The sequence below is a fragment of the Capsicum annuum genome, chromosome 11 (assembly GCF_002878395.1).
Source record: "Capsicum annuum cultivar UCD-10X-F1 chromosome 11, UCD10Xv1.1, whole genome shotgun sequence".
Classification (NCBI taxonomy): Eukaryota; Viridiplantae; Streptophyta; class Magnoliopsida; order Solanales; family Solanaceae; genus Capsicum; species Capsicum annuum.
The window spans coordinates 146,548,692-146,561,975 of record NC_061121.1 but is presented as its reverse complement, the minus strand read 5'-3'; the positions used below and the strand labels follow the sequence as shown (position 1 = coordinate 146,561,975).

The 13,284-nt window shown below is 37.2% G+C and overlaps 1 non-coding gene across 1 annotated transcript in view; it reads right to left on the bottom strand.

Annotated features, from left to right (window-relative positions):
• Positions 1-9,242: 9,242 nt before the first annotated feature.
• LOC107848226 overlaps positions 9,243-13,284 on the bottom strand; it is a 9,568-nt gene continuing 5,526 nt past the window's right edge. The window contains exons 2-3 of the transcript XR_007046869.1: positions 9,882-12,559; positions 9,243-9,547 (exon numbers count right to left, since the gene is read on the bottom strand). This is a non-coding gene — a transcript (uncharacterized LOC107848226). The remainder of the gene's footprint in view (positions 9,548-9,881; positions 12,560-13,284) is intronic.

Below are 13,284 nucleotides of genomic sequence, written 5' to 3'. Positions count from 1 at the left end.
CCTCTACAATAAGTGTCATGCCACGAACCTATAGTAATTTTGGGTTTTCTTATTCTTTTTAATGTGTGATAAAAGGTAAAGGGGTCCTTTCATCGATAAAAAAATTTAATCACTACAAGGATCTATTTCTATCAGTTTTCAAAATACAAAGGTCATTATTCACTATTAAACATCCTCTCTCAAATTTCCTTTTTAAAGTCAAGACTAAGGTTCAAAGAGGAGGTCATCTAGGGTCCTAAGAGTGTCAATTTCTGTAAGTTTCTTAGTAATTAAGGCATGTATCTCTTTTCTTATACTTGTATTTTATTAAAGGCATAAAATTGGTTATTATTCATGGTTTTGATAATGGGTTTTGAACTATGGGTTGATGGTTGTGAATGTGATTGGTTGAAATATTTTCCCATGGTTTATTATGCAATAATTATGCTTTATTTATGGTTTCGAACATTGTTGGATGTGTGGGAATGGTAATTAAACTAAGGGGTCATTTTTAATCCCCAATTTGATATTTTTTCCTTGATATATGGTGTTGGAAATTATGTGCCCTTAACCTGTTTGTGAAATTGACAATGAATATGATTTTGTCTCATAGTTTGACTATTCTTGGAACCCTTGCATTGCATAAATGATTAATGGAACAAGAATTTGTTTGGGTTGGTTTTCAAATGGTTTTGGAAAGGCTTAGGTGGGCATAATTTTTGTTTAATTGGAAACTTCAGAGTCAAATTTAGTCAAATGGTTCATATTACATAAATGGAATAGACTTGCAAGCTTTAATTTTAGTATGACGATACCAACAGGAAGTGCCTAATTTTAAAAGACTCCTTGATAAATGATTGGAAATATGTAAATGGATTTAATATGGGCTTAAAGAGGGTTATGTAGCAATGCAGTGAAAGGTGGAGGTCCCTGGGGGACCAATACTGGATACTCATATTTGCCTACAAACTTTATATTTTAGGGATAGCATTAGCCTTTTTGTGTTTTCTCTAGTACATACGGCTAACACACACTAGGGCCCTTTCATCAGGGGGAGCTGAACCCATATAGCCTGTGGGTGCCTTTAGGATGGCAGAGCTATACAGTCTAGGTTAAGGTTTTACTCTCACGCTAACCCTTGTTCCCTTTTCCCCAGTATATGATATACATATATATGTACGTATTGCATATTATGTTGTGCATTGGGTTTTACTGGTTTTCATATTATGGATTATGGTATTACTTTACTCCCTTATCCCTGTGTAACATGCTACCACTCCAACCATAAACTATCTTCAAACACTATATCCCTACATGAAGCAAGGTCTGAAGACAAGTCTACCTTTCCTGCACAGTGATCATGTGTTTGTGGTTAGATTGAGAGTTGACTTGAAGTGGTGAACTTCCATCTTTCAGAACAATTCATTTAATGTTTTGGTTTCCCTTGTCTTTGACTTTATTTTAGATTTGTTTTCGCTATGGTCAAGGGCATGTTCCAACATTTTACTTGTATTTGATTTTGTTAGAGGCTTTGTTGGACTACTATAGACATGGTTTTTATGGTTGTTGTTCGGTATTAGTTTTAGTATTGTGGATGATTTTTTGAATAATGGTCTCATAGAGACTTTTGGGTTTATCTTTTCTATCTTGTTTTATTTATATTGGTTATGTTAGAATAGGCTAAGGGCCTGACAAAGTTGGCATCAGAGCCTAAGTTTTGGTGTTATGGGGTGTCCACAAAGTCGTGTCAAGTAGAGTCTCTTTTATAGGTGTGTATCATGCCATACTTATAAAAGATACTATGACACACATAGGAATATTTCTCTTTCTTGTTTTTCTTATTTTTGGGCTATGGAGTCTAAGGTCTTGGATTCCTCTAACTCCCATTTATTCGCCTTTCAGATCTTGCCTCCCAGATGATCTAAACCTCATGGAAACTTATTTGTCCTGCCTGAAAACAATGTGGGCTAATCTCGTCCAAATTATGGGGTACAGACCCTGTCTAGGGTTACTGCTTTTGATTGTCCCCATGGAGTCCCACCTACCTCCACTAATCCTTCTACAGAGAGTGACAATCTTGTTTATCTACCTTAGGGAGATATCACTAATGCTGAGTTTTGCTAATCCATTCATCTATTGACTGAGTTGGTGAAATCTTAGTCACATCAGACAGAATCTATTGGTATTGTTGGGAGTTCAACTAAGGCCACTAGAGATGTCCACTTTATGCAGCTGATCATTTCGACTTTCACTGGTACTAATGTTGAAGAGGATCCTTAATGTTTTATATATGAGATAAAGAAGATCTTTCGGGTTATGCATGCTACTGAGATAGAGGGTGTGGAATTCATTGCTTATTAGTTAAAGGATATGGTGTACCAATGATATAAGGAGTGGGAGCGACTTAGCGGTGATGATGTTAAATCTTCTTTGTTGGAGGATTTCTCTAGTGCCTTTCTTGGCGGCTGCTTTCCTCAGTAGTTAAGGAAGGCAAAAGAAGGGGAGGTTATGAATTTAAAGTAAGGTAGGATATTAGCGAAGGAGTATGCCTTGAAATTCCATCGGTTGTCTCAATATGCTCCTAAGCTAATGTCTAACATAAGGGTTAAAATGAGGAAATTTTCTTTCAGTTTGTTTTGCGAGTTGATTTTGGAGAGCAAAGCTTCCTTGTTAAATAAAGATATAGATATCTCTAGACTTGTGGTATATATGCAATAGGTTGAGGGAGGAATGAAGAAGCAAGAGGATATGAGAAAGAGACAGTGTAAGAAGTTTTGGTATTCAAATTAGGGTGGATGTCAGCAACAGAGTGGTAGAGATTATGGGAAATGGTCTAAGAAGAGGTGGAGCAATGTAAGTTCATAGTCGATGGCTCGTGCTCTTTATCTAAAGCCATCTAGAGATCGTCATTTTCATAATGGTGATGGTTCTAGGGCATAGGGTGCCCAATTGATAGGGCCCAGTTAGCTCCATCATATCCTCCTTATAGACTATATGGTTTGTTGCATAGTGATTTCTGTGTTAAGGGGAAGAATTGGCATTTTGATTATGGTCAAATGGTACATATGCTATAGGATTTCCCTATGTACAAAGTTGCTTCAGGGTCTAACAAGACTCCGTTGCCACGTCATTAGCTCTTACACCAAGGGGTGCCACATTTCGAACCAACACAGGTCAAAATCGCTTGTTGCTCTTACTACTTGTCAGGAGTATAAGGCATTTTTTGATGTTTTCATTGGTATGTTAAAACTCTTTTCTCATGATGTGTACTATTTACTTGACCCAGGGTCTACTCTTTCTTATGTGACCCCATTTGTAGCTATGTATTTTGGTTTCAATCATGAGTGTATTTTGAACCCCTTCTTTGCTTCTTCCCCGATGGGTGACTCTATGGTTTCCAGAAGGATCTATAAGGACTATGTGGTATCTATTAGTGGTAGGGAAACTTTGGTGGACCTGTTTGAATCCAACATGTTAGATTTTGATGCCATATTGGGGATGGATTGGTTGCATTCGTGTTATGTCTCTTCAGACTCTCATACCCATAAGGTCATTTTCAAATTCCCTAATAAGCCAGTTATTGAGTAGGAAGGGAGTTACTTAGTGCCTAAAGCAAGGTTCATATCATATCTTAGAGCCTGGAAATTGATTTCTAAGGGGTGTCTTTATCATCTGGTCCAGGTTAAGGATTCTAACTTGAAGGGCCCTTTTTTACAATCCATTCCCATGGTTACTGAATTTCCTATGGTCTTTCTTGATATTCTTCCTGGTGTCCCTCCCATTAAGGAAATTAATTTTGGAATTGATCTTCTTTCGGACACTTGTCCTATCTCTATCCCTCCTTATAAAATGTCTCCAGATGAGTTGAAGGAACTTAAGGAGAAGTTAAAGGATCTTCTTGACAAGGGTTTTATCTACCCTAGTGTGTCTCTGTAGGGTGCTCCCATTCTTTTTGTGTGTATGAAGGATGGTTCTCTTCGGATGTGTATTGACTATCATCAGTAGAATAAGGTAACTATAAAGAATAAGTACCCTCTTCCTATGATTGATAATTTATTTAACCAACTTCAGGGTGCAAAATATTTCTCTAAAATTGACCTCTACTCGAGTTATCATCAGTTAAAGATTAGGGAGGAGGATATCCCTAAGACAACCTTTCATACTCAATATGGACATTTTGAGTTCTTGGTCATATTGGGTGGACGAATGCCCCGACAACAGTTATGGATAATATTAATCAGGTATTTCCTCAGTTTTGGGACTTATTAGTGATTGTGTTTATAGATGATATTCTAGTATATTTAAAAAGTGAGGCAAATCATGTTAACCATCTTCGTTCTGTGTTGTTATAATACCCCAAAGTTTCCTAACTAATTTCGTCCCAAAAATGTCAAGTATTATCTTCTAAATTGAATGATGTTTCTTCCATGAGAAATTTTTAAGATTTTCACTATTTGTCATATGGGAAATTCTATAAGTTTTCCATCGATATAAGATTCGCCTAAATCCGATAACCGGATAAAAAGTTATGACTATTTCAAGTTCCTATCGTAAAATAGCGCCATATTGGTCAGTGGCGCGCCACTCTACAAGCTAAAATGGCAATTGTCATTTTCCAATATCCCAGCGCAATTTCTCCCCATCGCGCCAAAATTCCAGGTCGCAAACAAAGTTGAAACGCGATGGCTCCGTGTCGCGCCATTTCCCTATTTCCCAATTGTCAAATTCCAGTGACATGGTGCGATAGTGCCGCATCGCGCCAGGGGTCCAGGTTGGGAAATTTTCACCAATTTTAAAAGATGCGTCCAGGGTTAAAAGGGTCAACTTTCCACCCCTATTTAAACCCAATAACATGTGATTTAGCCATACTTCACCAAAAATATACTCGTTTCTCTTAATTTTCTCTCAAGACCAAACTAGGGTTTCAGTTGGGGATTCAATTTCAAGAAAATTTCTCCATCAATCTTCACTAAATCAAGAACTAAGGTATACGTTGTGTTGATTTATGGATTTCTTTCATCCATAAAGCTCAAGAACCCTATTTTAAATTAGGAATCATGATTATTATGTTGTGGGTTGCTCAAGTTATGTGATAGTTGTTGTTTGATTCCCATGTTGGGATCCTTATGTGAAATTATGAAAACTACGTTAGCATATAAATTGAAATCCATGAATTTGGTGGTTTATAATTTGTGAAATTTGATGATTTCACCTATGCCTTAAGTTGTGCATGTAAGGTGTTTGATAAAATTCCTAAAGGGGTAGAAATTATGTACCATAGCTAAATTGTGACCCAAATGACAATGTATGCTTTAACCTTATGTTCAAAATGACTTCCATGTTATTCTTATGTATTGAAATTGCTTGTGGGATTGCTCATGAGTTAGCCTTATGAAATTATGCTATGTATACATGTTATCTTATTCACATACAAAGCTATGATAATCAAATGCCCATGAAATATCTCCAACTATTGTATTATGGATTGTTGATGTTAGTCATGTATTCAATAATGTCATGCCTTGTCAGTTTCCTTCCATCGAGTCCTAGAGGTACTTGTACCCAAACAAATATAGCTGTGTGCCTAGATTTAGTGTTATGTTTTCACGATATCCTCAGTCAAGCTATGGTCCATAGAACCCAGTCAGTCATGTGACTCAGGAAAGCTCAGTAATTTAGTAATCTCAATAGTATTCTGTCAGCTAACGGAACTCCATGAATTCAGTCTAGTCCAATTCAGTTAATCATGTTCAGTGTCTATTCAGATGGGAATAGGAATTAGCACCAAGTGAACCCAAGGATGGAAACTCACCTGTCATATGAGGGTGTGATTCTTAGAAGCAATCCTTCCATTCCAAAACTACATAGCCAGTGTAGGTTGAGACATTATAGCCTGTTATATAAGGGTTACTCACAGATTATCCTTACCAGTGGCACAGTATTGACACTCTTTCAATTGGGGTTACAGATTGGACCCCAACTCAGCCATAATGGCGTATTAAGGGCATGTCGGTTAGATGACTACTTCCCATAGTTTCAGTTACAGAATTAGGACTGTCAGATACAGTCATTCAGTCTCACTAATAGAACTCAGATAGTTCTACAGAATTCAGGGCTATCAGATACAGTCAACTCAGAATAGTGCAAAACTCAACTAGTTCCATCAGAAACTAAACTGTCAGATACAGTCCCTCAGTATCAGTTATTTCAGTTATACAGTTATCAGTATCTCATGTTATCAGTACTCAGACTCAGTAATCATGTTATCACGACCTTAGTTACAGTTATTAGGTATTAATGCGTGTATTCTCACATTCATATTATTCAGTCAGTTAGTATAGATCATGCATGTTAACCCTTTGCATTCAGCCTACCTCACATGCATACCAATACATTCAAAGTACTGATGCATTTTCTCTATGGTGTCTTATACCATAGGTTCAGAAGTATGAGCTCCAGACCATCAGTAGCATTCCAGTCTCCGCAGTCAGAGCTAGCAATGAGTCCTCATCGTTCGAAGACATGATTATTTCTTTATTATCTCATTAATTAGTTTATTAGTTGGAGTCAGTTAGGGACATGTCCCATCATCTTCTTATTCTGACAGTTATGTTTTAGAGCATTTTCATACTACAGTATGTTTAGACAGTTTTGTTTTGGACATTTATACCCCATCCCAAATGTTATATTTTATCGGATATTATGTTACAGTTTGAACCTTATGGCCTTTCAGTTTATGTTTTCGCATTTTACAGTATATCATGCAGTATACAGGGACAGATATCATTCATGGGTTAGCTTGTGGTCCTTCAGGGTCATGAGCACAGTATAGTGTTCTGGGTACCAGATTTGGGGCGTTACAGTTTCAGACCCTAAAAGATTAGCAATTGTATACTAAGTTTTCAAAGTGTGAGTTTTTATTGAATATTGTTACTTTTTTGGGTCATATTATTTCTAGTGAAGGGATCATGGTGGATCCACAGAAGGTTGTGGTGGTTAAGAAGTGGCCTAGACCCATGACTCCAATCGATATTCAGAACTGCTTGGGTTTAGTGGGTTATTATACAAGATTTGTGAAGACTTTTTAATCGATTACTACACCTTTGACTAGGTTGACTTAGAAAAAGGTGAAGTTTCTAGGGTCAAATACTTGTGAAGGGAGTTTTGAGAAGCTGAAAGATAAATTGACTTCAGCTCTAATTTTGACTTTGCTTGAGGGTAATGATGGCTTCGTGGTTTTTTATGATACATTTCCTGAGGGAATTGGTTGTGTATTGAAGTAGCATGGCAAGGTGGTAGCGTATGCTTCTAGGAAGTTGAAAGTTCATAAGAGGAATTATCCGACTCATGATTTGGAGTTGTTAGTTGTGGTGTTCACACTGAAATTTGGCGACATTATCTATATGCGGTCTATGTTGACATCATTTCAGATTATAAAAGCCTGCAATATGTATTTACCTAAAAGGAGTTGAATCTCAAGTAAAGGATGTGGCTTGAGTTGATCAAAGACTATGACATAAGTCTCCACTATCATCCAGGTAAGGCTAATGTGGTTGTTGATGCTCTTAGTAGGTTATCTATGGGAGCTTGTCTCATGTGGAGGAGGATAAATGGGACTTAGTGAAGGATATTCACATTTGGCTAATCTTGGAGTTCGTCTCTTAGATTCTAAAGATAGTGGTGTGTTTGTGCAAGAGGTGGTGAAGTCATCTCTTGGCACTGAGGTGGAGGAGAAGCAGGTGTTGGACCCTATCTAGATGCAAATCAAGAATGATATGGGTAGGCAGAATGTGATGGCTTTTGAGATTGGTGGCGATGGTATCTTGAGGTACTAAGGGAGGATGTGTGTTCCCCATATAGATGGGTTGCAAGGTATAAATTTATTTGAAGCTTATAAGTCGTGTTATTCGACTCATCCTGGTTCGACAAAAATGTATCACGACCTTAAGGAAATCTGTTGATGGAATAACATAAAGCGGGATAGGGCTTATTTTATGGCTAAGTGAATGGTGTGTCAATAAGTGAATGTGGAACACTTAAGGCCTAGTGGTTTGTCTCAAGAAATTGAGTTTCCTATATGGAAATGGGAAACGATAAATATGAATTTTGTTACCAGTCTTCCGCGGTCTTGAAACCAGTTTGATTCTATTTTGATCGTCGTGGATAGGATGACTAAGTCTGCTCACTTCTTGCTGGTAAGGACTAATTATTCTGCTGAGGATTATCCAAGGTTGTTTATTCAGGAGATCGTGAAGTTACATGGTGCTCCAACTTTCATTATTTCTAATCGTGGTACTCGATTCTCATCTTATTTTTGGCAATCATTTCAGCGAGGTTTGGGGACTAAAGTGACCCTTTGTACTGCTTTCCACTAGCAGACGGATGGACAAACGAAAATAACTATTCAAACTCTAGAGGATCTGCTTCAAGCTTATGTAATTGACTTTAGTGGTAGTTGTGTTGATATCATTATAACATTGGTATGGCATCGTTTGAGGCTTTGTATGGTAAGAGGTGTAGATTCCCTATTGGGTGGTTTGAAGTTAGTGAGGCGAGGTTGTTCGGTCTTAATTTAGTTCATCAAGCTATGGAGAAGGTAAAGGTAATTCAGGATAGACTTAAGACTGCCCAAAGTCGCCAAAATTCCCATGCGGATGTGAGGCGAAAAGAGTAAAAAGTGTTTCTTATGAGTTAGAATTGACTGCGAGTTTGGATTCTATTTACCTTATGCTTCATGTGTCCATATTGAGGAAATGCTTGGGTGATCCTTTCTTAATGGTGCCTATTGAGGGCACTACTAGGAATTACCCCATGGCAATGGTTCAAAAACCGTTGCAATAGGCTTAACAACCGTCGTCATAGTTCTAATGCAATGGTTAAACATGCGTCCTATATGTGAGCGTTGAAATAGAGCTATCGCAACGGTTGATGCGATGATTGATAGAAACCGTCTCCATAGACCAGCCTATAGCAACAATTATTTTTTCTTCTACTGAGATGCCTCTTTTAACCTATAGCGATGGTTCATAACCGTTGCAATAGATTCTACTGCAACGATGTTAAACCATCATAATAGAAGCTATTGCAACGATTTTATAATTTTATTACAACAATTTTGTTGGCTTTTTGCAATGATTTTTAACTACCTATTGCAACAATTTTTAATGCTATCGCAACGATTTATTAATCTATTTCAACGATTGCTGCCACATGTTGTAACTAGTTCAAATATCAATTGCAATAATTTATATAAGTGTCATCCATATTGTAAATTAGCATTTACATTCATAATAAGTTATAATAAATAATTATATACACATTACAAAACAAAACTATTCATTAATAATCACATAATCCAACATATGGAACAAATTAGTAATCTAAATCTAAAAGCAAAATGTTAATTAAGTACCCAAATGATTAGTTAAGTTTTTACATAGTATCTAGTTCGAGTCCCGATACGTTTCACGAAGTTCAATATTAAAAATATTGATAATAGAGCACCTATCAACAATTCCAAAATCTTTAGTAAGATCAATGTCTTCATCACTTTCTTCATTTTGGACACCTACAAAAAGAGAATAAATAACTATCAAACAACTCAAAAGACTCAAACGATAGATTCACGCTTTATAGCATGAGATTAGAGGCTATTGCATCAAAGAACGTATAAATAATGGAGAAGTAATTAGACCATTAATCAAGACAAATCACAAAAATTGTTAACTTATACTTGGAATGGAAAAAGCAGGGACCTACACAAATATAGATAAGCATAAAAATTTATGATCGTTAGTTATGAGGGGTCAATGTTAGCTTTTTCCGTATACTTTCTAACTACAGATGTAAAAGAAGCTTACTAAGAAGTATCTTACTGGAGGCGCCCACAAATTAGAGCTTACCAGTATCAAAGATCACGTTGAATTTTTTAGGGGGAGTACCTACACCAATTTCTCCGAAGTATTGAGCATCCATATAGTTCTTCAGTGCTACAATGTCAGTATCCTCAGACGCCCCAAGATTATCATGGAAGTCGTATTTCCTAATAGAGGCCCTCATAGCCTTACCCTCTTTGGCCTCGAGGCGAGCGCAGCAAGTCTGTTGTTCTGATCAAGTTTGATCTTTTTCAAAGCAATTCTAACCAAGCCATCATTTGAAAAGCAATTCTAACCAAGCCATCATTTGATGTGGAGAAGGCCAAAGGAAATAACAGCAATAAAAGGAAAATGGCGATGAGAACCATTTTAACTAAACATGTTTTACTGGACAATAATCAGTTGAAAAGTTGTTTTAGCTGGACAGAAAGATCTCAGTAAGGATCATGCTTAATTGGACAATAACCAGTTGAAAAGATCTCAGTAAGGGATCATGTTTAACAGAAAGATCTCAGTAAGAAAGCAAAACCAGGGTAAACCCCAAGCAGTCCGTAACCACTGCCTCAACATGTATGCATCTGATACTTTTATATACACCAAGAGAAAGCCATGATATAATCTAGGATAGAACGAAATCTTCACAAAAGAGACTAACTACAAGATAAAATTAGAGACCTCTATTTTAAGGCAAATTCCAGAACAAAGATACTAGCACATAATTTACTTGAACCCACCAAAAGTTACTCGAAGGATCTCAATTCAAACATAATTTACTATCTTGACGAAAAAAATTGTTGCAGGTCTACTTGTTGAAAAGTATACCACTTCGATTATATGCAACATCATTGTTTTTCAATGGCTTACCATTAAGTACACGTATATAGTAGACTAATGTAAGTTCCGACTCTCTGATCTTTAAGAAACCTGAACCAACTGTGCTATATGTCTTATGACCTTTTTGATTACAAGGTTTTCTATCCAGATAGGTCGTCTACATTGTTTATTACCTTGGTGGGAGGATACAATAGTGAATTTCATGATCAGTGGAGGTTACAACGTCATTGATCAGATAAAACATGTATGTGGAAATTCACTGACCTTATATATGTGTTTCCTATATAAATGATTTTGACGAACCTCTTTCCAGTACTCTATCTATACCCATGCACACAGGGTGCACCAGATAAGTAACAACCCAAAACATGCATCTTACAACACTGCTAGCTAGTAGCTGATTTGATTCACTCTTGCTTCTGCTTCTATAGCGCTGAACTGATAGTGTTTCTTCTTGTCCCCGTGGTGTTTTGTCATACAGGTCAAGCACAAAACACTACTAATATTGTGTGAAGATGATCAAATTATTGACTACAAGCTTGGAGTGGTACGTTTCTTTCAAACTTCGGAAAAATATTACTATACTAACTTGTTAGCTCCTAGCAGCCAAATATTCAGTACATGGGAGTAACTAACTATTGATTATATTCACTTACATAAACTATAGTGTATAACAAAGATTCAGCCATCACATCAACAGATGCAGCCAATAAAAAAAGAAGAAAAAGGGACGAGAAGAATAAGAAGAATAAACGGAGACTGACCTTGATTGCATTTTTCTTTTTGCTGCACATTATGAATTAGAGAACATTCAAGGTGTAACATGTTGCATTAATGTCCAGAAACATGTAAGTATTTAATAGGAGATGACTGTGATGTTTGAATGTTCAGAGTTCTTCATGGCCCATCTGAGTACTAAGATGCTATCAATCTACGTTTTTTTAGTTGTAGATTACTAGCTTCTCCAAAGGATGCTTTCCTATTAGATATATGGGTAGTACTCTTTATTATAAGAGATGGAGCAAGCTAGAGTGTTACCAGCTAGCAACAGTGGTAAGCTAGCATGTAGATATCGGGGGGGGGGGGGGCTATGGAATGTAGCATCAGTTGGTAAGCTTCTGTATCAGCTAGCATGTAGAAAAAATCCTTGTGGTTAAAATGGGTGCATGAGATATACATTAAAGGTGGTGATATCTAGACTCACATAGAACCAGTTGACAATGCAACACTGATATGATCGGACCAGTTATTATTAACACAAACTGGGAAGTATTCCATGACAAGAGGTTATTAGGAATTCCTAATAAGGGATAAACATCACGTACTCTCAAAGTTTTATCTCAAATTTCTTTTAGCAGATTATGACTTGCAAATTGGAACTAAGGGAGTAGTTAATTTGTAGTTTATTTTTTCCCAATGAAGTTAGTCAAAGTTCTTATTAGCTCACTAGAGTGTTAGTTAATATGATTATGTATCCATAAATTGCTCCCACCATTCATCTACATAAATTGAAATACACAGAAGGAATTTAGATGACAAATTCAGGGAATTACGACAACAAACTGAGAAATGACATCTTGCTAAATCTAAACTGAGAAACGACATAACAGTATAAGAAATATAAACACCCTGAGGTAATGCTGAAAAGTAGTAAAGTAGTAAATAAAGAATCCAAAGTAAGCAGCTTTACAAAGTGCATAGAACAATCAGAAATTGGTCAGCCTGAGTATCATAGGTCCTCTAGTAGTCTTCCATTCCAACTACGGCCCTCAAAAGCTGCGCAGTCACTCGTATTCTCCTAAGAAATTCATCAGGACATTTTGTTGTTGCGTCAAAGTTTGCTGGGAGAAAGACCCAGTGGAAGTTTCAACCTGAGCAAACGAATTTGAAAACGGTACGGATATTTATCCAAGAATATCTTATACTCAATAAATTATACAACAACAACAACAACATACCCAGTGTATTCCCACCTAGTGGGGTCTGGAGAGGGTAGAGTGTACGCAGACCATACCACTACCTCAAGAGAAGTAGAGAGGCTATTTCCGATAGACCCCCAGCTTAGGACCAATAACAGTATAACAAATACAAAAGTAAGCAGATACAAACTAGTATGGTACACAAAACAAACTAACAGTATAACAAACACAAAAGATAAGTGCATAATAAACTAGTACGGGATGCCAAAAAGCCAACACCACTAACCCCAAAAACTATAGCTCCAACACTACGAACCAGAAACTCCAGACCCAAAGGAGCACTCCCCTATTACTACCGCCGCACTCCCACCCTCTAACCCTCTACCCTAATCCGTATCCTCCACACCTTCCTATCAAGGGTCATATCCTCTGTAAGCTGTAATTATTCCATATCATGCCTAATCACCTCCCTCCAATATTTCTTCGGTCTACCTCTAACCCGCCTAAAACCATCCATAGCCAGAGTCTCACACCTCCGCGCTGGAGCATCAGGGTCCCTCCTCATCACATGCCCAAACCAACGTAGTCTCACTTCACGCAACTTATCCTCCACCGAGGCAACTCCCACCCTCTCCCAAATAATCTCATTCCTCACCTTATCTTTCCTGGTATGTCCA